The 27,126-nt window shown below is 37.6% G+C and overlaps 1 long non-coding RNA gene across 1 annotated transcript in view; it reads left to right on the top strand.

Annotated features, from left to right (window-relative positions):
• The window catches only part of LOC122237901, a 34,448-nt gene extending 27,457 nt beyond the window's left edge, over positions 1–6,991 (top strand). The window contains exon 3 of the long non-coding RNA XR_006216640.1: positions 6,348–6,991. This is a non-coding gene — a long non-coding RNA (uncharacterized LOC122237901). The remainder of the gene's footprint in view (positions 1–6,347) is intronic.
• Positions 6,992–27,126: the final 20,135 nt, after the last annotated feature.

Raw genomic sequence — 27,126 nt, 5'->3', positions numbered from 1 at the left:
GCAACACAATGGCACTAAATTCATATCTTTCTGTATTCACTCTAAGTATCAGTGGACTAAACACTCCAATCAAAAGACATAAGGTATCAGAATGGGTAAGAAAACAAGACCCATCTATATGTAGCTTATTGTTAGAGAGACTCATTTTAGACCTAAAGACACCTGCAAATTGAAAGGGGATGGAGAGCCATCTATCATGCTAACAAGGAAACGAGGGCTTTGAATGACACACTGGACTAGATGGACTTAACAGATATATTCAGAACATTCAATCCTAAAGCAGCAGAATACACATTCTTCTCAAGTATACTTGGAACATTCTCCAGAATAGATTACATAAAAATCATCCCTCAACAAGTACAAAAAGATCAAGTCATACCATGCATATTTTCAGACCACAATGTTATGAAACTTAAAATCAACCACAAGAAAAAATTTAGAAAGACCAGGAATACTGGAAGATTAAAGAATGCCCTACTAAAGAATGAATGGGTTAACTGCTAAATTAAAGAGGAAATTAAAAAGTACATGGAAGCCAATAAAGATGAAAACACAACAGTCAAAAACCTCTGGGATGCAGCAAAGGCAGTACTAAAAAGCAAGTATATAGCAATCCAGGCCTTCCTAAAGAAGGATGAAAGGTCTCAAATACACAACCTAACCTTACACCAAATTGAACTGGGAAAAGAACAGCAAAAAAAGCCCAAACCAGCAAAAGAAGGGAAATAATAAAGGTTAGAGCAGGGGCACCTGGGTGGCTCCGTCGGTTGAGTGTCCAGCTTCGGCTCAGATCATGATCTCACACTCTGTGAGTTCAAGCCCCGCATTGGGCTCTGTGCTGACAGCTCAGAGCCTAGATCCTGCTTCAGATTCTGTGTCTCCCTCTCTCTCTGCCCCTCCCCTGCTCATGCTCTGTCTCTCTGTATCTCAAAAATAAATAAAAAACGTTTTTAAAAATTTTAAAAACAAAGAATAGAAGGTTAGAGCAGAAATCAATGGTATTGAAATTAAAAACAAACAGTAGAACAGATCAATGAAACCAGGAGCTGGCTCTTTGGAAGAATTAACAAAATTGATAAATCCCTAGCCAGATTGGACAAAAAGAAAAAGTAAAGGACCTAAATGAATAAAATTACACATGAAAGAGGAGAGATCACAACCAACACCACAGAAATAGAAACAATAATAAAAGAATATTATGAGCAATTATATGCCAACAAATTGGACAATCTGGAATAAATGGACAAATTCCCAGAAACATAGAAACTATGTTTCTATGTTTAACAGGAAGAAACCTGAAATGGGAAGAAATAGAAAATTTGAACAGACCTGTAACCAGCAAAGAAATTGAATAAGTAGTCAAAACTCTCCCCAAAATGACAATCCAGGGCTGGATGGCTTTCCAGGAGAACTCGACTAACCATTTAAACAAGAGTTAGAGTTTATTCTTTTGAAGTTGTTCCAAAAAACAGAAATGGAAGGAAAACTTCCAAACTCGTTCTGTGAGGCCAGCATTACCTTGATTCCAAAACCAGGCAAAGACCCCCCTACAAAGAAGAACTACAGACCAATTTCTCTGGTACTAGCAAAATGGATCCAACAGTACATTAAAAGAATTATTCACCAAATATCAAGTGGGATTTATACCTGTGATGCTGGGTTGGTTCAATATCTGCAAATCAATCAATGTGATACATCACACTAACAAAAGAAAGATTATTAAAATTCCTTCGTTAAAATAAAAGAAACATCTTCTCAACAGATGCAGAGGAAGCATTTGACAAAATATATCCTTTCTTGATAAAAACGCTCAAGAAAGTAGGGATAGAAGGATCATACCTCAAGATTATAAAAGCCATATACAAAAGACCCACCGTTAATATCATCCTCAATGGGGAAAAACTGAGAGCTTTCCCCCTAGGGTCAGGAACACACAAGGATGTCCCACTCCCACCACTGTTATTCAACACAGTGTTGGAAGTCCTAGTCTGAGGGCCAGGTCTTTCACTCAACCACAAAGCCAGCTGGTACTGAAATATAGATAGACATCAATTTCTCTAGCCCATCTCAGTCTTTTGCTGATCACAGCCACCCAGCTGGGTAAGAAATGAGATTTTCTTTAGCACCTTGATAGCTTTTTTGCTGAGCCAAGAGAAAAAGAAGTGTTCTCTATCTCCATCAGAATTACTCTAGGCCCATCCTCTCTTGTACATCTACCATTCTGGCTCCAGTGCTAGCCATGGACACAAGGTGGACAAGATCTCTCTCTCTCTCTCTCTCTCTCTCTCTCTCTCTCTCTCTCATAGCCAAGTCTTTACTGTTCCCAGAGCAACCTCTAATTATCCAGTTCTTCCTTTTCCTGGGGACCAATTCCAGGCCTGCTCTCTGATGGGACTCCATGCTCTAGATTAGGGATTGTCCAAATTAGGGATCTTGCAGACCAGTACATTTTTAAAGATAAGAAAAACAAAGAGACAGACTTGCAGTTTCCAAATTTCTATTTTGTCATATAAAATGCTTTTTAGAAAATATTTGCTTACATCATTTCATCTTTCAAAACAGACATGGCTCCCCCAAAATACTTAAGGATATGATCTCAAGATAAGTACAGGTCTTTTAAATTGTTCATTTCTCACTTCATGAATAAATAACTCTATTGCCTTTATTTTTCTCATTTTCCTAGGAAAAGTGAAAACATTTACACAGTCTGGTCCCAATCTGCCCAATCATGTATACAAGCCCCTGTTCTTGATGTGTTTTGATCTCCTTCCCAATACACTCAAATATTCCTACTGAATGCTGACTATTATAACCTAAAGCAAACAGTGTAAATCTAATGGTAGAAAGTTCAGCCACTTGAAAGTTAGGAGGCCAGTGCAAGATATCCAACATTATTTGGCACCTACAAAGAATTAAAATGAGGAAAAAGGACAAAAAGGGACAAGGTGATGAAAAGGGCACCTTTTGCCCCCTTATATCCTCTTGGCCCACCTTTATCCCCAGTCTTTGCTGTGACAACCACCTTCACACATGACTAATCCAAAAGTATCTTGTCTCCACTGAAATTCATATCCTTGTTTTCTGCCCTCACCTCTCTGAGCCATGTTTGAGATGTCTGTGGAAAGCCATAATTCATGAGTGTAAACATGCAAATGCAGGGAGATAACCTCATGGAGCAATCCTTAACTGGCAGGGATTCAGGATTCAGTGCTCCCTCCCTGCCTCTTAGGAGGATAATTCTGAGGAATGTAGAGTTCATCAATGGGTCACAGCAGTACTGAGTCCCAGTTATCCATAAAGGTGATAGTTGATAGCATACTCTTATATTGGCTTCCTTTCCTCCTCCAAGACCTCCAACTCTACTCCCTGACATCACTTCCTAAAACAAACGACCTACATGCAAACCCTTGTCTCAGGCTCTGCTTTCTACCTAAAGAGAATCTAGGTTGACAGTTGATACAAAATGTGAGGTGGATAATGCCTGGCATGCAGTAACATCACAATAACTAACAATTTCACCTTTGGTGGATTGAAAGGAAACACAGATGACAGTGACTCTTTGACACAGGCAGAAACAATAGTTTTTAAATGGTATGGGGACATTGGTATTCATAATGGTTGCAGAGTTGGCTTACTATTATAAACACTTCAGAAGTCTTGAAAAAAATGTTAGGTTCAGGTTAGTCTATCAACTCAAGTCTTCCTGTGAAAGTCAGATAGCAGTCCTGGCAGTGTGTAAAGATACCCTTATCTTCTGTAGCTGCAGGACAGACCACAAGCCCAGGATTTCATTACCAAGGTAACAGAGTTACACAAAAGGCCACAGCACAAAAGATGAGAAAGGAGAATAACCAAATCTTTAGAGGGCTACTAAATACAGCATCTGAGCCAGCACAGATACCAAGGACACAAAATACCATTATGGCCTCCCATTCAGAGTGGGAGCTTATGAATGTCAGATGATATATGGAACACTCAGCCAGTTTCATCTCACAGGGAACTTATGATTAGTTCTTTGGCCACTGAGTGCATAAATGTGACTGAGTATATTCAAAACTAACAAGACCCTCATGCTGCTTCCCTGTCCTGTAAAGTAAGGGCCATTTTGTTAAGAAGGACCAAGTATAAGTTCTTAAAACTGTTCCCACTCTTAAAGTCCCCCTCCCAAGAAGGTAAATCAAAGGCAAAACTTCATGTCAAAAAGAATTGCAGAGATTGGCATCACCACCAAAGACATAAGGATGCAAAACGGTGGTTGTCGCCATATCCATGTGTAATTTACTTATATTGCCCTATAGAAATCAGATGGATTAAAACAGATGACAACACACTGTAAATTGTAAATTTAACCAATTAGTAGACTTAAAGCTACTGATGATATCTTTACTGGAACAGATTAACATGGCTTCTGGTAACTTTTAAAAATTGCATTTAAAGTGCAATCCTTTAAACCCTAGCAGTAAGGAAGATCAAAAGCAATTTCCTTTAAATGAGGACAACAGCAACAGACACACACTCTCATCCCCCAAAACAGCATTAGCTCTATGGGGTTCTATCATAGTAATATTGCAAGACAAGACAGCATCAGCCTAAATATAAGGCAATACTTTGTCTCAAAGCTTCCCTCAGAAAAAAAAAAGGAAGTTGCCTTCACTAAACTTATGAAGTCCCTCACATTACCTGGAGTTCTCTCAATAACCTTATTTTGAATAAAAAACTACTGCTTAGAGAAGACACATGAGCCAGAAGAGACCCAACTAATACTAGTTGTGGATGGCTACAAGTCAACTGATAGGATCAGGTGAAGAAGAAGAAGAAGAAGAAGAAGAAGAGGAAGAAGGAGGAGGAGGAGGAGGAGGAGAAGGAGGAGGAGGAGGAGGAGGAGGAGAAGAAGAAGCAAAAAAAGTAGCACCCTTTTAATAATTATAATTATAATTATTATATACATATATTTGGCTTGTCACTTTTCACTAGAATGTAAACTCCAAGAAAACAGGAACTTTGTTTACCTATGTATTCTTCACCTAGAACACTACCTGGCACATAGAAAATAATAAATATTTGAGAAATTAATGAATACATTCCTTGGGGACATGAATTCAAAATTGCAAATGTTCGTAGTCAATAACCTTCTAAATATCATTTTATTAATTTTTTAATGTTTATTCATTTTTTAGAAAGAAAGAGAGCACAAGCAAGGGAGGGGCAGAGAGACAGGGAGACGCCGAATCTGAAGCAAGCTTCAGGCCCTGATCTATCAGCATGGAGCCCGATGCAGGACTCGAACCCACTAACCACAAGATCATGACCTGAGCCAAAGTCAGATGCTTAACCAACTGCACCACTCAGGAGTCCCTAAAGATCATTTTAAAATTAAAACTTGTTTTAGACAAAAGTGGATCATGAATGTTCAGAGCAAATTTATTTATAAAAGCTACATTTTGGAAACGACCCAGATGTCCTTCAGTGGATGAATGGTTAAATAAACTGTGATAAATCCATACTGTAGAATGCAACTCAATGGTAAAAAGGAATAGGGGTGCCTGGGTTGCTTAGTCGGTTCAGCAGCCAACTTTGGCTCAGGTCACAATCTCACGGTTCATAATTTCAAGCCCCGCGTCAGACTCTGTGCTGACAGCTCAGAGCCTGGAGCCTGCTTTGGATTCTGTGTCTCCTTCTCTCTGCCTCTTCCCCATTTGCTCTCTGTCTCTCTCTCTCTCTTAAAAATAAAAAAAAAACATTTAAAAATTAAAAAAAAATACAGTAGAAAGGGATGAACTAATGATACAGATAATTATTTTGATGAATCTCAAGGGAATTATGTTGAGTGGGAAAAAAGTCAACCCCAAAAGTTTATATATGTATGTTTCCATTTATGTAACATTCTTGAAGTAACAAAATTATGGAAATAGCAGATTATTGGTTGCCAAAGAGAATAGCTGATGAGTGCTTGGAGGTGGGCATGGCTATAAAAGAACAACCAGAAGTAATCTTGTGGTGATGGAACAGTCCTGTAGCTTGACTGTGATGGTGGGCACACAAACTTATATGTAATAAAATTGTATAGAGGTAAACACACATACACACATGAGTATATGTGTAACTGGGAGATCTGAATAAGATCAGTAGATTGTATCAATGTCAATTTTCTTATTATGATATTGTACCATAGTTTTGCAAAGTGTTCCCATTTTGGAGGAAACTGGGTAAAGGGACACAGGATCCTTCTGTATCATTTTTAAAAACTGTGTGCAACTATACAATTATTGCTAAATGAAAGAGGATTTCAACTACCTCCATTTTGACCTCTGTCTGTACTTCCTAACTGAGTAAGTTCTTCTTTCCAGTTTGTTTCTTAACTCAGGCAAAATATCCTGCAGGCAGAGCATCCTGGTGATGAGAACCAAACTGCCACCTCAAGCAATAAGGACTGCCGGAGCCAACAAGACCCTGTGTGATTGACCCCAAGACAGTGATTAACTTGACCTTTACTACTCACCTGCACATTGGTACCCACTGAGCTTTGTCCCACATTTTTCTTATATAAACCTGGAAGTATTTTCAGCATTTTGGAGACAGTCTTTGAGACATCAGCTCACTGTCTTCTTGGTGTTGGCCTCACAGAAATACATTCCTTTCTGGTTTCTGACTCATCTCTCTGCCCTTTGGATTTTGTCAGAGATGGTTTGGGTCCCTTTGAGCCAGGTGCTGTTGTAGCCCTCCACTCCAGCTACAGAAATTAAAAAAAAAAAAATAGGAAACAATCTAACAAGTAGTTAGATGGCGGAAATCACAAACGTGTAAAGGACCATCTACCATACTAGCATGTGAATGAGAAACTGTAGCCTGGAAAAAATTTCCAAGAACAGCTTCATACTAAAATTCAAAGGTACTGTATATCAAACAACATAATGAAAGTAAGAGTATATGCTCCTGAAAACTGTGTTAAATAACTCAAAAAATAACTCTAGTTGATGCCAATTCCATTAAATTAAAGCCATTTATGAAAACTTTGAATAAAATTATTTCTTAAAGTGTGAGAATTAATGAAGTACTACTTTTGAATTAATATATCTAATATAGGAGACTTAAAATGTCTGAAACTATATTAATAAACTATTACAGGTAGACATTTGACTATTTCATTTACTTTCCTAAAAACATACTCAAGTTTTTAGAAATTTTTTTATTGGTAAAATGAGAAAATCACCTTATGTTCCAGATGGCCTATATATTTAAATGTATGGAATATTATTGATGTGAAAAAATTAGGCTCAATGGAACTGTGTATTTACTACCACAAAGTATTAAAATGGCAGCGTCAGGATTAGACCCAGATCAGCTTGATTCTAGACGTGGACTTTAAGTTCTCAACCTCCAAAACTTGATCATAACATTCTACAAACCATCCCTCAATGACACCCCAAACTCACTTCCTCTTCTCCATCTGTTAAACAGCAATGCAGCCTGATTTCCATCATCTTAGTGGGGTTTTAAGCTGCTTTTCTAAAGCATTACACATGTTTCTCATGGATATTTTATTTTGAGCTATATGGCCTTTGAATATAGGAGTAAGTCTTGAAATATACATGAGTTGTATATAAAATCATTAGTGTCTGGTATGACTCAAAACAAACCGAACCCTATCTGAAGACCCTCCTCAATGTCTCCCTCTGGAGACCCAATTAGGAATTTGTTCTTTTGGCTTCACTGAAAGTGAAGACAATGTGTGGTATAGAAAAAGAGTCCACAATTTGTCTGTGCATGGCCAGATAGCAAATATCTTAGGATTTGAAGGTCATACAATTTCTGTTGCAATTACTCTGCCATTGTAGCACAAAACCAGCCACAGACAACCATAAATGAATAAGTGTGGCTGCAATCCAATAAGACTTATTTATGGATGTTGAAATTTTAATTCTGCATACTTTTTATGTACGCTGAAATGTTCTTTTTAAATTTTTAAAAATCATTTAAAAATATAAGTGCCATTTTTATCTCACATACCATGTAAAGACAGGTGGCAAACCAAATTGGCCTCTTGCTGTAATTTGTTGGCCTTTAAGGTAGGAAAAAGAACACTGGACTTGGGGTCAGAAGACTCAATTTAGAGAACTGCTGTTGTCACTTGTACAATATGTGACATCAGATGAATCAAATTAATTCAGATAAAATCTCAGGATCCTGATTTACTAATCTATAAAATAAACCATTTGCTTAAATTAACCTTAAAGGCCATTTCAACTTTAAAAACCTATAGTGGCTAATAGATATAAAAATGCTCTCTTGCACTACTAATAAAAAAGATGAAAATTAAAATAACAAGGAGACACTACTATTCACCTGTTTTGTTGGCAAAATTTAAAAATCCCCATCATTGTTCCATAATGTGAAGAAAATACCCTTTCACATGCTGCAAGTGAAAGGGTAAAATGGTACACATTTTCTGGAGTATTATTTGGCAATACTTAATAAAAACATTAAAATGTGCATATTTTTTGACCCAACAAATCTTCAAGGAATTTTTTTAAAGGAATGATAGTAAGTGGGATGCCTGGGTGGCTCAGTCAGTTACACATCTGACTTGATCTCAGCTCAGGTCTTGATCTCAGGATCATGAGTTCAAGCCCCACAAAAAACAAGTAATAATAGTGATCAAAAACAATTATAAAAATGTTCATTTCAGTGTTGCCTATAATACTAAAATTTCTGAAACAATTTAAATGTTCAAAAAGAGGGAATTCAAATTATAAGTTATTGTTTATTCATACATTAAATAATACAAAGGCATTTAAAGTGATAATGTAGATCTATACTGACACTGAAACATAGCTAAGATAAATTGTTTAATGAAAAATGTCTCAAAAATATGGAAATGTATGCATATATATGTAAATTACATATAGTACACAAAAATTTTTTTCTTTTTTTTTTCAATATATGAAGTTTATTGTCAAATTGGTTTCCATACAACACCCAGTGCTCATCCCAAAAGGTACCCTCCTCAATACCCATCACCCACCTTCCCCTCCCTCCCACCCCCCATCAACCCTCAGTTTGTTCTCAGTTTTTAAGAGTCTCTTATGATTTGGCTCTCTCCCACTCTAACCTCTTTTTTTTTTTTCCTTCCCATCCCCCATGGGTTTCTGTAAAGTTTCTCAGGATCCACATAAGAGTGAAAACATATGGTATCTGTCTTTGTATGGCTTATTTCACTTAGCATAACACTTTCCAGTTCCATCCATGTTGCTACAAAGGGCCATATTTCATTCTTTCTCATTGCCACGTAGTACTCCATTGTGTATATAAACCACAATTTCTTTATCCATTCATCAGTTGATGGACATTTAGGTTCTTTCCATAATTTGCTATTGTTGAGAGTGCTGCTATAAACATTGGGGTACAAGTGCCCCTATGCATCAGTACTCCTGTATCCCTTGGGTAAATTCCTAGCAGTGCTATTGCTGGGTCATAGAGTAGGTCTATTTTTGAGGAACCTCCAGACTGTTTTCCGGAGTGGCTGCACCAGTTTGCATTCCCACCAACAGTGCAAGAGGGTTCCTGTTTCTCCACATCCTCTCCAGCATCTATAGTCTCCTGATTTGTTCATTTTGGCCACTCTGACTCGCGTGAGGTGATATCTGAGTGTGGTTTTGATTTGTATTTCCCTGATGAGGAGCGACGTTGAGCATCTTTTCATGTGCCTGTTGGCCATCCGGATGTCTTCTTTAGAGAAGTGTCTATTCATGTTTTCTGCCCATTTCTTCACTGGGTTATTTGTTTTTTGGGTGTGGAGTTTGGTGAGCTCTTTATAGATTTAGGATACTAGCCCTTTGTCTGATATGTCATTTGCAAATGTCTTTTCCCATTCCGTTGGTTGCCTTTTAGTTTTGTTGGTTGTTTCCTTTGCTGCGCAGAAGCTTTTTATCTTCATAAGGTCCCAGTAGTTCATTTTTGCTTTTAATTCCCTTGCCTTTGGGGATGTGTCAAATAAGAGATTGCTACGGCTGAGGTCAGAGAGGTCTTTTCCTGCTTTCTCCTCCAGGGTTTTGATGGTTTCCTGTCTCACATTCAGGTCCTTTATCCATTTTGAGTTTATTTTTGTGAATGGTGTGAGAAAGTGGTCTAGTTTCATTCTTCTGCATGTTGCTGTCCAGTTCTCCCAGCACCATTTGTTAAAGAGACTGTCTTTTTTCCATTGGATGTTCTTTCCTGCTTTGTCAAAGATGAGTTGGCCATACGTTTGTGGGTCTAGTTCTGGGGTTTCTATTCTATTCCATTGGTCTATGTGTCTGTTTTTGTGCCAATACCATGCTGTCTTGATGATGACAGCTTTGTAGTAGAGGCTAAAGTCTGGGATTGTGATGCCTTCTGCTTTGGTCTTCTTCTTCAAAATTACTTTGGCTATTCGGGGCCTTTTGTGGTTCCATATGAATTTTAGGATTGCTTGTTCTAGTTTTGAGAAGAATGCTGGTGCAATTTTGATTGGGATTGCATTGAATGTGTAGATAGCTTTGGGTAGTATTGACATTTTGACAATATTTATTCTTCCAATCCATGAGCACGGAATGTTTTTCCATTTCTTTATATCTTCTTCAATTTCCTTCATAAGCTTTCTATAGTTTTCAGCATACAGATCTTTTACATCTTTGGTTAGATTTATTCCTAGGTATTTTATGCTTCTTGGTGCAATTGTGAATGGGATCAGTTTCTTTATTTGTCTTTCTGTTGCTTCATTATTAGTGTATAAGAATGCAACTGATTTCTGTACATTGATTTTGTATCCTGCAACTTTGCTAAATTCATGTATCAGTTCTAGCAGACTTTTGGTGGAGTCTATCGGATTTTCCATGTATAATATGTCATCTGCAAAAAGTGAAAGCTTAACTTCATCTTTGCCAATGTTGATGCCTTTGATTTCCTTTTGTTGTCTGATTGCTGACGCTAGAACTTCCAACACTATGTTAAACAACAGCGGTGAAAGCGGACACCCTGTCGTGTTCCTGATCTTAGGGAAAAAGCTCTCAGCTTTTCCCCATTGAGGATGATGTTAGCTGTGGGCTTTTCATAAATGGCTTTTATGATCTTTAAGTATGTTCCTTCTATGCTGACTTTCTCGAGGGTTTTCATTAAGAAACGTTGCTGAATTTTGTCAAAGGCCTTTTCTGCATCAATTGACAGGATCATATGGTTCTTATCTTTTCTTTTATTAATGTGATGTATCACGTTGATTGATTTGCGAATGTTGAACCAGCCCTGCATCCCAGGAATGAATCCCACTTGATCATGGTGAATAATTCTTTTTATATGCCATTGAATTCGATTTGCTAGTATCTTATTGAGAATTTTTGCATCCATATTCATTAGGGATATTGGCCTGTAGTTCTCTTTTTTTACTGGGTCTCTGTCTGGTTTAGGAATCAAAGTAATACTGGCTTCATAGAAGGAGTCTGGAAGTTTTCCTTCCCTTTCTATTTTTTGGAATAGCTTGAGAAGGATAAGTATTATCTCTGCTTTAAATGTCTGGTAGAACTCCCCTGGGAAGCCATCTGGTCCTGGACTCTTTATTTGTTGGGAAATTTTTGATAACTGATTCAATTTCTTTGTTGGTTATGGGTCTGTTCAAACTTTCTATTTCCTCCTGATTGAGTTTTGGAAGTGTGTGGATGTTTAGGAATTTGTCCATTTCTTCCAGGTTGTCCAGTTTGTTGGCATATAATTTTTCATAGTATTCCCTGACAATTGCTTATACCTCTGAGGGATTGGTTGTAATAATTCCATTTTCATTCATGATTTTATCTATTTGGGTCATCTCCCTTTTCTTTTTGAGAAGCCTGGCTAGAGGTTTATCAATTTAGTTTATTTTTTCAAAAAACCAACTCTTGGTTCCATTGATCTGCTCTACAGTTTTTTTAGATTCTATATTGTTTATTTCTGCTCTGATCTTTATTATTTCTCTTCTTCTGCTGGGTTTAGGCTGCCTTTGCTGTTCTGCTTCTATTTCCTTTAGGTGTGCTGTTAGATTTTGTATTTGGGATTTTTCTTGTTTCTTGAGATAGGCCTGGATTGCAATGTATTTTCCTCTCAGGACTGCCTTCGCTGCATCCCAAAGCGTTTGGATTTTTGTATTTTCATTTTCGTTTGTTTCCATATATTTTTTAATTTCTTCTCTAATTGCCTGGTTGACCCATTCATTCTTTGGTATGGTGTTCTTTAACCTCCATGCTTTTGGAGGTTTTCCAGACTTTTTCCTGTGGTTGATTTCAAGCTTCATAGCATTGTGGTCTGAAAGTATGCATGGTATGATTTCGATTCTTGTATACTTATGAAGGGCTGTTTTGTGACCCAGTATGTGATCTATCTTGGAGAATGTTCCATGTGCACTCGAGAAGAAAGTATATTCAGTTGCTTTGGGATGCAGAGTTCTAAATATATCTGTCAAGTCCATCTGATCCAATGTATCATTCAGGGCCCTTGTTTCTTTATTGACCGTGTGTCTAGATGATCTATCCATTTCTGTAAGTGGAGTGTTAAAGTCCCCTGCAATTACCACATTCTTATCAATAAGGTTGCTTATGTTTGTGAGTAATTGTTTTATATATTTGGGGGCTCCTGTATTCGGTGCATAGACATTTATAATTGTTAGCTCTTCCTGATGGATAGACCCTGTGATTATTATATAATGCCCTTCTTCATCTCTTGTTACAGCCTTTAATTTAAAGTCTAGTTTGTCTGATATAAGTATGGCTACTCCAGCTTTCTTTTGACTTCCAGTGGCATGATAAATAGTTCTCCATCCCTTCACTCTCAATCTGAAGGTGTCTTCAGGTCTAAAATGAGTCTCTTGTAGACAGCAAATAGATGGGTCTTATTTTTTTATCCATTCTGATACCCCATGTCTTTTGGTTGGCGCATTTAGTCCATTTACATTCAGTGTCATTATAGAAAGATATGGGTTTAGAGTCATTGTGATGTCCATAGGTTTCCTGCTTGTATCGATGTCTCTGGTACTTTGTCTCACAGGATCCCCCTTAGGATCTCTTGTAGGGCTGGTTTAGTGGTGACGAATTCCTTCAGTTTTTGTTTGTTTGGGAAGACCTTTATCTCTCCTATTCTAAATGACAGACTTGCTGGATAAAGGATTCTCGGCTGCATATTTTTTCTGTTCATCACATTTGAAGATCTCCTGCCATTCCTTTCTGGCCTGCTAAGTTTCAGTAGAGAGATCAGTCACGAGTCTTATAGGTCTCCCTTTATATGTTAGAGCACGTTTATCTCTAGCTGCTTTCAGAATTTTCTCTTTATCCTTGTATTTTGCCAGTTTCACTATGATACGCCGTGCAAAAGATCAAGTTACGCCTGAAGGGAGTTTTCTGTGCCTCTTGGATTTCAATGCTTTTTCCTTCCCCAGATCAGGGAAGTTCTCAGCTATTATTTCTTCAAGTACTCCTTCAGCACCTTTCCCTCTCTCTTCCTCCTCTGGAATACCAATTATGCATAGATTATTTCTCTTTAGTGCATCACTTAGTTCTCTAATTTTCCCCTCATACTCCTGGATTTTTTTATCTCTCTTTTTCTCAGCTTCTTCTTTTTCCATAATTTTATCTTCTAGTTCACCTATTCTCTCCTCTGCCTCTTCAATCCGAGCCGTGGTTGTCTCCATTTTATTTTGCAGCTCATTGATAGCATTTTTTAGCTCCTCCTGGCTGTTCCTTAGTCCCTTGATCTCTGTAGCAATAGATTCCCCACTGTCCTTTATACTGTTTTCAAGCCCACCGATTAATTTTATGACTATTATTCTAAATTCACTTTCTGTTATATTGTTTAAATCGTTTTTGATCAGTTCGTTAGCTGTTGTTATTTCCTGGACGTTTTTTTGAGGGGAATTCTTCCGTTTCGTCATTTTGGATAGTCCCTGGAGTGGTGCGGAACTGCAGGGCACTTCCCCTGTGCTGTCTTGAATAACTTGCGTTGGTGGGCGGGGCCGCAGTCAGACTGGTGTGTACCTTCTCTTCCCCTCTCCTAGGGGCAGGATTCACTGTGAGGTGGCGTGGCCTGTCTGGGCTACTTGCACACTGCCAGGCTTGTGGTGCTGGGGATCTGGCGTATTAGCTGGGGTGGATTGGCATGGTGCACGGGGTGGGGGGGGGGGGATGGGGTGGCGGGAGGGGCAGGCTCAGCTCACTTTTCCTTCGGAGATCCGCTTTGGGAGGGGTCCTGCGGCACCAGGAGGGAGTCAGACCCACCGGAGGGATGGATCCACAGAAGCACAACGTTGGGAGTTTGCGTGGTACCAGCAAGTTCCCTGGCAGGAACTGGTTCCCTTTGGGATTTTGGCTGGGGGATGGGTGAGGGAGATGGCACTGGCAAGCGCCTTTGTTCCCTGCCAAGCTGAGCTCTGTCGTTCGGGGCTCAACAACTCTCCCTCCTGTTGTCCTTCAGCCCTCCCATTCTCCAAGCAGAGCTGTTAGCTTATAACCTTCCAGATGTCAAGTCCCGCTTGCTGTCGGAACACACTCCGTCCAGCCCCTCCACTTTTACAAGCTAGACTCGGGGACTCTGCTTGGCCGGTGGGCCGCCCCTCCACCCCGGCTCCTTCCCCCCGCCCGTATACCGCGCACTGCCTCACCGCCATTCCTACCCTCTTCCGTGGGCCTCTTGTCTGCGCTTGGCTCTGGAGACTCTGTTCTGCTAGTCTTCTGGCGGTTTTCTGGGTTATTTAGGCAGGTGTAGGTGGAATCTAAGTGATCAGCAGGCCGTATGGTGAGCCCAGCATTCTCCTACACCGCCATCTTCCCCGGATCCAGCCAAAAATGTTTTTTTAAAAAGGTGCTCAAACTCAAGGTTTTCCTCAGGGCACTTGCCCATCTCCAAAACCCTAGAAATTCAGATGCAATAAGCCTCACATAAAGGCAGAAATCAAGGTCTGTACTAAATGAAAAGTCAAGCATGAACCTTCATACAAAGCAAGAAGCCCAAAATTCAGCTGTCAAAGGACTAGTGAGGAGGGAGAATAACCCAACCATTAGAAAACTGGGAATAGAAGGGAACTTCCTCACACTTCTAGAGGACATGCATGAAAAACCTCCAGCTAACATTCCACTTAATGTTTTCTCCCTAAGATCGGATATAAGAAAAGGATGCTTATTTTTGCCCCTTTTATTTGACATTATAGTAGAGGTGCTAACCAGTGAAACAAGCCAAGAAATAAAAGGGGGGGACGGTGGCAGCAGCAAAATAATGGAACTGAGAGTCCTAGGAGCCCTAGCTCTCATCCACACCCCCACCCCCACCCCACCAGAAACACTGATTTAACAACTGCATAAGAAACAAAATACCTTTATAAGAAGTCCAGAATCCAGTTAAGAAATTGAAGTATGTAGATGTGTAAAACATGAAAGTAGACACACTTTAATAGGCAAGAGAAATTTCACTCTACCCAGGTCAGCTCTTCTCCTAAATAAGCACAGCTCAGTGCCAAGAGAGATCTTACTCTTTCCTGGGAAAAGGGTGAGAGATTGGGGTGAACATCCAATTTCCCCAGGCTTCCAGATTACTGCTGACTTTCAGGGCACTCTCCAAGAGCTGGTTTCTGTCTCACTTCACACAAGAGATTGCTGAAAGAACTGGCAGAGTTCAGACCCCTGGGTCAGCTAGAACAAAAGGCATCTTCCTTGCAGCCATATCAGATCTATGAGGTTCAGAAAATGCACACGAAAGAGGATTTTTCTCTAGAGGAGAGAGATGATTTGAGTTTGAATCCAACATCCCATACTTCCCAAAGGGCTGGTTTCTGCCTCACCTCACACAGAGCTCTGAAGGAAGTGACATACTCAGACACCAGAGAGACCAAGAGATTATGGGTTCTTGAAAGAAAAAGAAAGATTGGACACCTAGGGCAGCTAAAAACAAAGGCCAAGAATCTCTAGCCAGGATGACAGAGAAGACTGGTCTTCTCAGTCAAACCAGTCTATAAAAACGGGGAAAGTTGGCTGTTTCTTCAAATATGCAGACACCAATGCAAGACTATGAAAACATGAAGCATCAGGAAACACAACATAATCAAAGAACAAAATAAACCCCCAGAAAGTAACTGACTCTAAAGAAATGGAGACCTATGCATTGCCTGAAAAAAAATCTTAAAGAAGTTCAATGATTTACCAGAGAACAAAGATAGACAAGTAAACAAAATTGGAAAAACAATACATTAACAAAATGAGAATATCAACAGAGACTTAAAAATACTGAAAAGTACCAAACAGAAATCATAAAGCTGATGAATATAATAACTGAATTTAAAAATTCACTAAGAAGTTGAACATCAGAATTGATCAAGCAGAAGAAAGAATCAGAGAAGTTGAAGACAAATCATTTGAGATTATGTATTCAGAAGAAAAAAAGAAAAAAGGATTTTTAAAAAACTGAAAAACAAAGCTTAAGAGAATTATGAAATACTATCAATAAAACTGTGATACACGTTATGAGAATCCCAGAAGGAAAAGAGAGAGATAAAGAAAGAAGCGTAAGGCTTAAAGGAATAATGGCTGAAAACTTCCTAAATCTTGGGAAGGAGATAGACATCCAGATTCATAAAGCTTAAAAGAACCAAAAAGGGTGAATCCAAAGATTACATTAAAAGACTTTAACATCAAATTGTTAAAAGTCAAGGACACAGAGAAGATTTTGAAACCAGTAAGAGAAATGCAACTCCTCATATACAAGGGAGCCCCCAGAAGATAATCAGTAAATTATTCAGGAGAAAAATTCAGGCAAGAAAAGAATGGGCTGATATATTAAAAGTACTGAAAGATAAAAACTGATAACCAAGAAAACTGTATCTAACAAAACCATCCTTTAGAAATGAAGAAGAAATAAACACTTTCCCAGACCAATAAAATCTGAGGGGGTTCATTACTACTCTGCTTTATGAGAAATGCTAAATGGAGTTAATGAAGTTGTTCAAGTTGAAACTATATATATATATATATATATATATACATATATATATATATATAACACATAAACATAAATAATGAAGTTGTTTAAGTTGAAACTATATATATATATATTACATATAAACATTGAAGGCATGCAAAAGTATAAAATTCATTAACAAAAGTAAATATGCAGACAAATACAGAATAATGTAATACTGTAGTGGGGTTGTGTAAATCACTTTTAACTCTTGCACAAAAGTTAAAAGAAAATAGTACTAAAATAACTATAAATACAGAATGTATTAACAAATACACAATATACAAATATGTAAATTGTAATACCCATAAAACATAAATTGGAGGAGAGAGGTAAAAGTGTAGAGTTTCTGTATGCAATTGAAGTTAAGTTGTTATTAGCTCAAATAGACAGTTTTAACTATAAAATATTTTATGTAAGCCTTGTGATAACCACAAAGAAAATATCTATAGTAGATACATAAAAGAAAAAAAGAAAGGAATCAAAGCATATCACTATAGTCACCATAACAAAGGAAAATGGTAAAGTAGGAAAAAAGGGACAAAAGAACCCAAATCAAACAGAATAAAAATTAACAAAATGGTAATAGTAAGTTCTTACCTATCAATAATTGCTTTAAAAATAAATAGATCGGGGCGCCTGGGTGGCTCAGCAGGTTAAACATCTGACTTCAGCTCAGGTCATGATTTCACGGTTCATGAATTCAAACCCCATGCTGGACTCTTTGCTGTCAGTGCAAAGCTCACTTCAAATCATCTTTTTCTCCCTCTCTCTCTGCCTCTCTTTCTCTCTCTCTCTTTTTCTCTCTCTCTCTCAACAATAAATAAACATTTAATAAAATAAAAATATATAGATTAAACTCTCCAATCAAAAGAAATAGAGTGGCTAAATAGATAAAATAAAAACAAGATCCAACTATATGCTGCCTACAAGAGATTCACTTCAGAATTAAAGACATATGTAGACTGAATGTGAATATTCCATGCAAAAGATAATCCATGCAAATGGTAACCAAAAGAGAGTACAGATGGCTGTACTTATATCAGAAAAAAAATAAAATTTAAATCAAAAACTGTTACAAGAGACAAAAAAGGTTGATATATAATTAAAAAGCTAATTCATAACAAAAATATAACAATTATAAACATATATGCACTCAACACTAGAGCCCCTCAACATATAAAGCACATATTGACAGATCTGAAGAGAGAAATAGATAGCAACACAATAATAGTAGAAGACTTCAACTACATTTTCAACAATGGATAGACCATCCAGACAGAATGTCAATAAGGAAACAAAGGACTCAAACAACACTACAGACTGAATGCTCCTAACAGACCCATACAGAACATTCCACCCCCTCCAAAAAAACAAATAAAACAAAAAAACACAAAAAACCAGAATACACATTTTTCTCAAATAAACATGAAACATTCTTCATGAGATATCATGTTAGGACACACAAAAAGTCTCAACAAATTTAAGAATTTTGAAATCACACCCAGTATCTTTTCTGAATACAGTGGAAGGAAGCCAATAACAGAAAGAAAACTGGAAAATTCACAAAAGTGTGGAAATTAAATAATAATACAATCCTGAACAATCATTAGGTCAAAGGAGGAGTTAAAAGGGAAATTAGTAAATACCTTGAAACAAACAAAATGAAAATACAATATACCAAAACCTATAGAATGCAACAAAAGCAGTACTAAAAGAGAATTTTATTGCAATAAATGCTTACATTAAAAAAAGAAAGATTACATTAAGAAAGATTTTAAATAAATAGCCTAAACTTATCCTCAAGGAACTAGAAAAAAAGGGGACACACTAAGCCCAAAGTCAGCAGAAGGAAGGGAATAAAGATACAAGCAAAAAAAGACTAGAAAAACAATTTAAAAAAATCAATGAAATTGACAGATGGTCTTTTAGAAAGATAAACAAAATTCACAGTTAGGTAGACTAAGAAAAAGGAGTAAAGACTCAAAATCAGAAATGAAAGAGGAAATATTAAAACTGATGCCACAGGAATAAAAGAATCATAAGACATTACTATGAACAACAAATTGGGTAACCTAGAAGAAATGGATAAATTCCTAGAACCACATGATTTACAAGAACTGAATCATGAAGAAATAGAAAATCTGAATAGACCGATAACCAGTAAGGAGATTGAACTAGTAATGCAAAATTTCCCAACAAAGAAAACCTCAGGACAAGATGGCTTCACTGGTAAATTCTATCAAACATTTAAAGAAGAATTAATGCCAATATTTATTAAACTGTTCCAAATGTTGAAGAAAAAACACTTCCAAATTAATTTTTGAAGGCTTTAGTACCTTGTTACCAAAGCCAAAGACATATCTCTCTCTCTCACACACACACACACACACACGCACATGCATACACACACACATACACACTTATAGTCCAATATCTCTAATAAACATAGATATAAAAACCCCTCAACAAAATACTAGCAAACTAAACTTAACCACACATTAAAAGGATCATATCCCATGACCAAGTTGACTTGAACACATAAAAATCAATTAAGGGAGAGGAGGAGTTAAGATGACAGAGTAGTAAAGGGACCCTGGGTTTGTCTTGACCCTCAAACACAGCTAGATCAACAAGAAACCATTTTGAATATCTAGGAAATCAATCTGAGGATTAACAGAACAATCTGCATAATTTGAGGGAGAGAACACAGCAGGTATGTGGTGTGGTGCAGAGGTGAATTGGGGGAGATGAACAGAGGGGAGGGAGCCATTTTCATGGAGAGAAGAAAGACAGAAGGGGAAAGAGAGCAGTTCCCCAAAACCATTAACAGGGGGAAAAGGAGAGGGTTTCAATACTGCCAGTTTTTATAAACAGTGGGGCACAGAGTCTGAAGTTTCAGAGGTCAGGCCCTGGTGGTGCTCCTGTAAGGAATAAAGATGGAGCTCCGGTAGGGGGCAACACAGTGTGAGGATCCCCTAGGTTGCACAGGGAGAAGTGGTTCCCCTACTTAGAGTGCATTTGGTAGAGGTGATATGGCTTCTCCGCAGGCAAAAGACACAGAGGGCACCATCAAGCAACCACGTTCACCCATATAGGAACAAAAGACACTGGTTGAGGGCAGCAAACCCTGACACTGGCTGTGTGTTGTGATTTACCATAAATTCTGAGCTGTTGCCTCTGCATGGTTGCACAACCATTTCCTGGGACAAGCCAGCCCTGGTCACAGTGTGGCAAGACCCTCTCCCAGAAGATCACGGAGGGTCCAAACTGTGGGGGTCTCTGAACTGTGGAGTTTAGAAACACAGCCACATCTGAGATAAAACTCTGGAGAAAGGTGCCACCTAGTAGGGAGACAGCTCAGACACAGACATGGGAAATGCAGAGAGCTGTTGGAAGCAGGGAACACAAGAGGGGTGACTGATTGCTCATTTGTGAGGGCACAAATTTCCCACTCTGGAGTAGTGAGTGGGGCGAAGTCATTTTCACCATTAGCCCACCAACATTGATGGACCCCAGTGAGCCACCAACTGGAGAATGAAGCCGTTACACCAAGCCCTGCCCCACTGTGCCCTCCGGGTACATCTCCACTAGAGTGAGTAAGCCTGAGAATCAGAGCCACAGGCTCCTCCCCCAGAAGACCAGAACAAATCCCTTCCATGAGCTTAGTGACTGCTACAAAGTTTCACCTCTAGGGAAAACTGGATCTAGCTTCATTTGGGTTTTTTGTTTGCTTGTTCATTTGTTTTTATTTTTGTTGCTTCTAGTTTTGTTTTTGTTGTTGTTGTTTTTCTTTTCTTTTGTTTCTTGATACAGAGGGAGCAATATTTCCCATTTTAAAATTTTTTTTATTTTTTAATTTTTAATTTTTTTCTCTCTTCTTTTCTCTTTTCTCTTCTTTATATCTAGCTTCTCTTAACAAGCAGACTAAAATACACCTAGGATCTAGCTTCCTTTATTTGATTTTTTAAATTTTTTTAATTTTTATTTCATTCTATTATTCTTATTGTTTTTTTCTTCCTCCAAAATGACAAGGCAGAAGAATTCACCTCAAAAGAAAGAACAGGAAAAAATGATGGCCAGGGATTTAGTCAACACAGATATAAGTAAGATGTCTGAACTAGAATTTAAAACAATGATTATAAGGCTACTGGCTGAGCTTGAAAAAAACACCACAGGATCCATTTCTGCAGAGAGAAAAGAACCAAAAATCTAATCAGATGAAAATTAAAAATGCTGTAGCCAAGATGCAAACTCAAATGGAGGCCATAAAAATGAGGACAGATGAGGCAGAGGAATGAATTAGCAATACCGAAGATAAATTATGGAAAATAATAAAGCTGAAAAGAAGAGGGAAACAAAGGTCAGGTATCACAAAGGCAGATTTAAGGAACTCAGCAATTTATTAAAATACAATAACATTTGTATCATAGGAGTCTCATAAGATGAAGAGAGAGAAGAGGGGGCAGAAGGCTTATGTGAGCAAATTGTAGCTGAAAATTTCCCTAATCTGGGTAAGGACACAGATATCAAAATCCAAGAAGCACAGAGAATATTGTGAAATTCAGCAAAAGCCAGCCATCACCAAGACATATCATAGTCAAATTCACAAAATACACAGACAAGGAAAGAATTATGAAAGCAGCAGGGGGGATGGGGGGAATGTCCTTAACCTACAAGGGAAGACAGATCAGGTTTGTAGCAGATCTGTCTGCAGAAACTTGGCAAGCCAGAAAGGAGTGGCAAGATATATTCAACGTGCTGAATGGAAAAATATGCAGCCAAGAATACTCTATCTAGCAAGGCTGTCATTCAAAATATAAACAGAGATAGTTTCCCAGACAAACAAAAATTAAAGGAGTTTGTGACCAATAAGCCAACCTGCAAGAAGTTTTAAGGGGAATTCTCTGAGTGAAGGAAAAAAAAAAAAAAAAAAGACCAAAAGCAACAAAGACTAGAAAGGACCAAAGAGCATCAACAGAAACACTAACTCTACAGGCAAGACAATGGCACTAAATTCATATCTTTCAATAATCACTCTGAATGTAAATGGACTAAATGCTTCAATCAAAAGATAAAAAAAAAACAAGACCCATCTATATGCTGCCAACAAGAGACTGATTTTAGACCTAAATACACCTGCAGATTAAAGTGAGGGAATGGAGCAGGTGGCCAGTGAGCTCAGTTGGTTAGAGCATGGTGCTAATAAAGTGAGGGAATGGGAAAACATCTATCATGCTAATGGAGGTCAAAAGAAAGCAGAAGTAGCCCTACTTATATCAGACAAACTAGATTTTAAAACACAGACTATAACAAGAGATGAAGAAGAGCATGATATCATTATAAGGGGTTTAGCTATCAAAAAGAGCTAACAATTGTAAATATTTATGCCCCCAAGTTGAAATAACCCAAATATATAAATCAATTAATCACAAACATAAAGAAACTCATTGATAATATAATAATAGTAGAAGACTTTAACACCCACTTACAGCAATGGACAGATCACCTAAACAGAATATCATCAAGGAAAAAATGGATTTGGATTGGATGACACAGTGGACCAGATGGACTTAACAGATATATTCAGAACATTTCATCCTAAAGCAGCAGAATACACATTCTTTTTTGAGTGCATATGAAACATTCTCCAGAATAGATCACAAAGTGGGTCACAAATCAACCCTACACAAGTATAAAAAAGTCAAGATTGTACCATGCATATTTTCAATTCACAACACTGAAACTTGAAGTCAACCACAAGAAAAAATTTAGAAAGACCTCAAATACATGGAAGTTAAAGAATATCCTAGTAAAGTATGAATGAGTTAACCAGAAATTAAAGAAGAAATAAAAAATACATGGAAGCAAATGAAAATAAAAACACAACAGTCCAAACCCTTTGGGATGCAGAAAAGGCAGTCCTAAGAGGAAAGTATATAGCAATTAAGACCTATCTTAAGAAGCAAGAAAGGTCCCAAAGACACAACCTACCCTTACACCTAAAGTAGCTAGAAAATGAACAGCAAATAAAGCCTAGAGCCAGCAGAAGAAGGGAAATAATAAAGATTAGAGCAGAAATAAATGATATAGAAACAAAAAAACAACAACAACAACAAAACAGTAAAACAGATCAATGAAACTAAGAGCTGGTTCTTTGAAAGAATTAACAAAATTGATAAGCCCCTAGCCAGACTTATCAAAAATAAAAAAGAAATGACCCAAAAAGACAAAATCATGAATGAAAGAAGAGAGATCACAACCAACACCATCAAAATACAATTATAAGAGAATACTATGAAAAATTATATACCGACAAACAAGGCAATCTGGAAGAAATGGACAAATTCCTCACAAACTACCAAAACTGAAACAGAAAGAAATAGAAAATTTGAACAGGTCAAAACCAGCAAAGAAATTGAATCAGTAATCAAAAATCTCCCAACAAACAGGAGTCCTGGGCCAGATGGCTTCCCAGGGGACTTCTACCAGACATTTAAAGAAGTAATACCTATTCTTCTCAAACTGTTCCAAAAAATAGAAATGGAAGGAAAACTTCCAAACTCATTCTATGAAGCCAGCATTACCTTGATTTCAAAACCAGACAAAGATCCCACTAAAAAGGAGAACTATAGATCAATTTTCCTGATGAATATGGAAGCAAAAATTCTCAACAAGATATTACCAAATCTAATTCAACAGTATATAAAAAGAATTATTCACCATGATCAAGTGGGATTTATTCCTGGGTTGCAAGGCTGGTTCAATATTCACAAATCAATCAATGTGATACACCACATTAATAAAAAAAGAAAAGAAAAAAAAGGATGAGAACCATATGATCCTGTCAATAGATGCAGAAAAAGCATTTGACAAAATACAGCATCTAATCTTGATAAAAAACACTCAACAGAGTAAGGATAGATGAAACATACCTGAACATAATAAATACCATATGTGAAAGACCCACATCTAATATATCCTCAATGAGGAAAAACTGAGAGCCTCTCTCCTACAGTCAGGAACAAGACAAGAATGTCCATTCTCACCATTACTATTTAACATAATATTGGAAGTATTAGCCTCAGCAATCAGACAACAAAAGGAAATAAAAAATATCCAAATCAGCAAGGAAGAAGTCAAACTTTCACAATATGCAGACAACATGATACTCTAGGTAGAGAACCTGAAAGACTCCACCAAAAAAATTGCTAGAACTAATACATGAATTCAGCAAAGTCACAGGATATAAAATGAACATACAGAAATCTGTTGCATTTTTATACACCAATAATGAAGCAGCAGAAAAAGAAATCAAGGAATCTATCCCATTTGCAATTGCACCAAAAACAATAAGATACCTAGGGATAAACCTAACTAAAGAGGTAGGGGTGCCTGGGTGGCATAGTTGGTTAAGAGGCCGACTCTTGATCTCGGTTCAGGTCATGATCTCACAGTTTGTGAGTTTAAGCCTGTGTTGAGCTCTGCACTGACAGTGTAGAGCCTGTTTAGAATTCTCTCTCCCTGTCTTTCTGCCCCTACCCCACTCATGCTCTCTTTCTCTCTCTTTCAAAGTAAATAAATAAACTTTTAAAAAAAAATTTTAAGCTAAAGAGGTAAAAGGTCTATACTCTGAAAACTATAGAAGCTTATGAAAGAAATTGAAGAGGACACAAAGAAACGGAAAAGCATCCCATGCTCATTGATTTGAAGAACAAACACTGTTAAAATGTCCATACACCCAAAGCAATCTATACATTTAATGCAATCCTTATGAAAATACGACTAGCATTTTTTGCAGAGCTAGAACAAATAATGCTAAGATTTGTATGGAACCACAAAATACCCCAAATAGCCAAAGCAACCATGAAAAAGAAAAACAAATTAGAGGCATCACGATTCTGGATTCCAAGCTATATTACAAAGCTGTAGTCATCAAGACAGTATGGTACTGGCACAAAAACAGACACATAGATTAATGGAACAGAATAGAAAAGCCAGAAATGGACCCACAACTATATGGTCAACTCATCTTTGACAAAACAGGAAAGAGTATCCCATGGAAAAAAGATGGTTTTTTTCAACAAATGGTTTTGGGAAAAGGGGATGGGGACACACAAAAGAATGAAACTGGACAACTTTCTTACACCAACACAAAAGCACATTCAAAATGAATGAGAGACCTAAAATATGAGCCAGGAAACCATCAAAATCCTAAGGAGAACACAGGCATCAACCTCTTTGACCCTGGCTGGAGCAACTTCCTACTAGACATGTTGCTGAAGGCATGGAAAACAAAAGCAGTGATGAACGACTGGGATTTCATCAAGATAAAAAGCTGCTGCACAACAAAGGAAACAATCAACAAAACTAAAAGGCAGCCTACATAATAGGAAAAGATATTTGCAAATGACATATGAGATAAAGGGTTATTATCCAAAATCTATAAAGAACTTATCAAACCCAACATTCAAAAAACAAATAACCCATGAAGACATGGGCAAAAGCCATGAATCAACACTTTTCCAAAGAAGACATCCAGATGGCTAACAGACACATTTTCATTCATCATCATGGAAATACAAGTCAAAACCACAATGAGATACCACCTCACACCTGTCAGGATGGCCAAAATTAACAACAGGTTTTGACAAGGATGAAGAGAAAGGGAATCCTCTTGCAGTGTTGGTGGGAATGCAAACTGGCGCAGCCACTCTGGAAAACAGTATGGAAGTTCCTCAAGAAACTAAAAATAGAACTACCCTGTGATCCAGCAATTGCACTATTAGGTATTTACCCAAAGGATACAAAAATACAGATTTGAAGGGGTACATGCACCCCAATGTTTATAGCAGCATTATCAAAAATAGCCAAACTATGGAGAGAGCCCAAATGTTCACTGACTGATGAATGGATAAAGAAGATGTGGTATATGTATATATAATGGAATATTACCCAGTCATCAAAAAGAACAAAATCTTGCCATTTGCAATAATGTGGATGGAGCTAGAATGTATTATGCTAAGCAAAATAAGTAATCAGAGAAAGACAAATACCATGATTTCACTAGTATGTGTAATTTAAGAAACAAAACAGATGAACATGTGGGGAGGGTGAGAGGGAGAGAAGAGAGGGAAACAATCATAAGAGACTCTTAATGATAGAGAGCAAACTATGGGTTGAGGGAGGGAGGGGGGATGGTCTAGATGGGTGATGGGTACTAAGGAGGGTCCTTGTAATGAGCACTGGGTGTTGAATGTAAGTAATGAATCACTGAATTCTACTCCTGAAACCAATATTGCACTGTATGTTAACTAACTAAAATTTAAATTAAAAACTCAGTGTGATACATCACATTAATGTGAATGAAGGAAAAAGTTTTCACCTCAATAGATGTTGAAAAAGTATTTGACAACACCTATTCATGAAAAACTCTCAACTAGGTATGGAAGGAATGTATCTCAATATAATAAAGGCCATATATAAAAATCCCACAGCTTACATCATACTCAAAGGTGAAAAACTGAAAGATTTTCCTTTAAAGACCAAGAACAAAGGGTGCCTGGGTGGCTCAGTCAGTTAAGCATCTGACTTTGGCTTAGGTCATGATCTTGCAGTCTCTGAGTTTGAGCACCTTGTCAGGCTTTATGCTGACAGCTCAGAGCCCGGAGCCTGCTTCGGATTCTGTGTCTGCTTCTCTCTCTGCCCCTCCCCTGCTCATTCCCTCTCTCTCTCTCTCTCTCTCTCTCTCTCTTCTCAAAACATAAATAAACATTAAAAAGAATTTTTTTAATAAAAATAAAGACCAAAAACAAGATAAGAATGCCCACTCCTGACTCTTGCCACTTCTATTCAATGTAATACTGGAAGTCCTAGCTACAGCAATTAGGCAAGAAAAAGAAATAAAAGGCATCTAAATTGAAAAGGAAGTAACAAAATTATATTTCCAGATGACATGATCTCACATGTAAAAAATCCTAAAGACTTCACACACACACACACACACACACACACACACATTAGAAGTAATTAACAAATTCAGTACAGTTGTGGAATACAAAATCAACATTCAAAAATCAGTTTCTATCACTCTTTCCACCATCTTGGAACCTGTGGAAGCCTGCTGGGAACAGGACTCTTATGATGACAAAT

The sequence above is a fragment of the Panthera tigris genome, chromosome B1 (genome assembly GCF_018350195.1).
Source record: "Panthera tigris isolate Pti1 chromosome B1, P.tigris_Pti1_mat1.1, whole genome shotgun sequence".
NCBI lineage: Eukaryota > Metazoa > Chordata > Mammalia > Carnivora > Felidae > Panthera > Panthera tigris.
The sequence above is the reverse complement of the archived record's forward strand: the minus strand, read 5'-3'. Positions and strand labels throughout refer to the sequence as shown.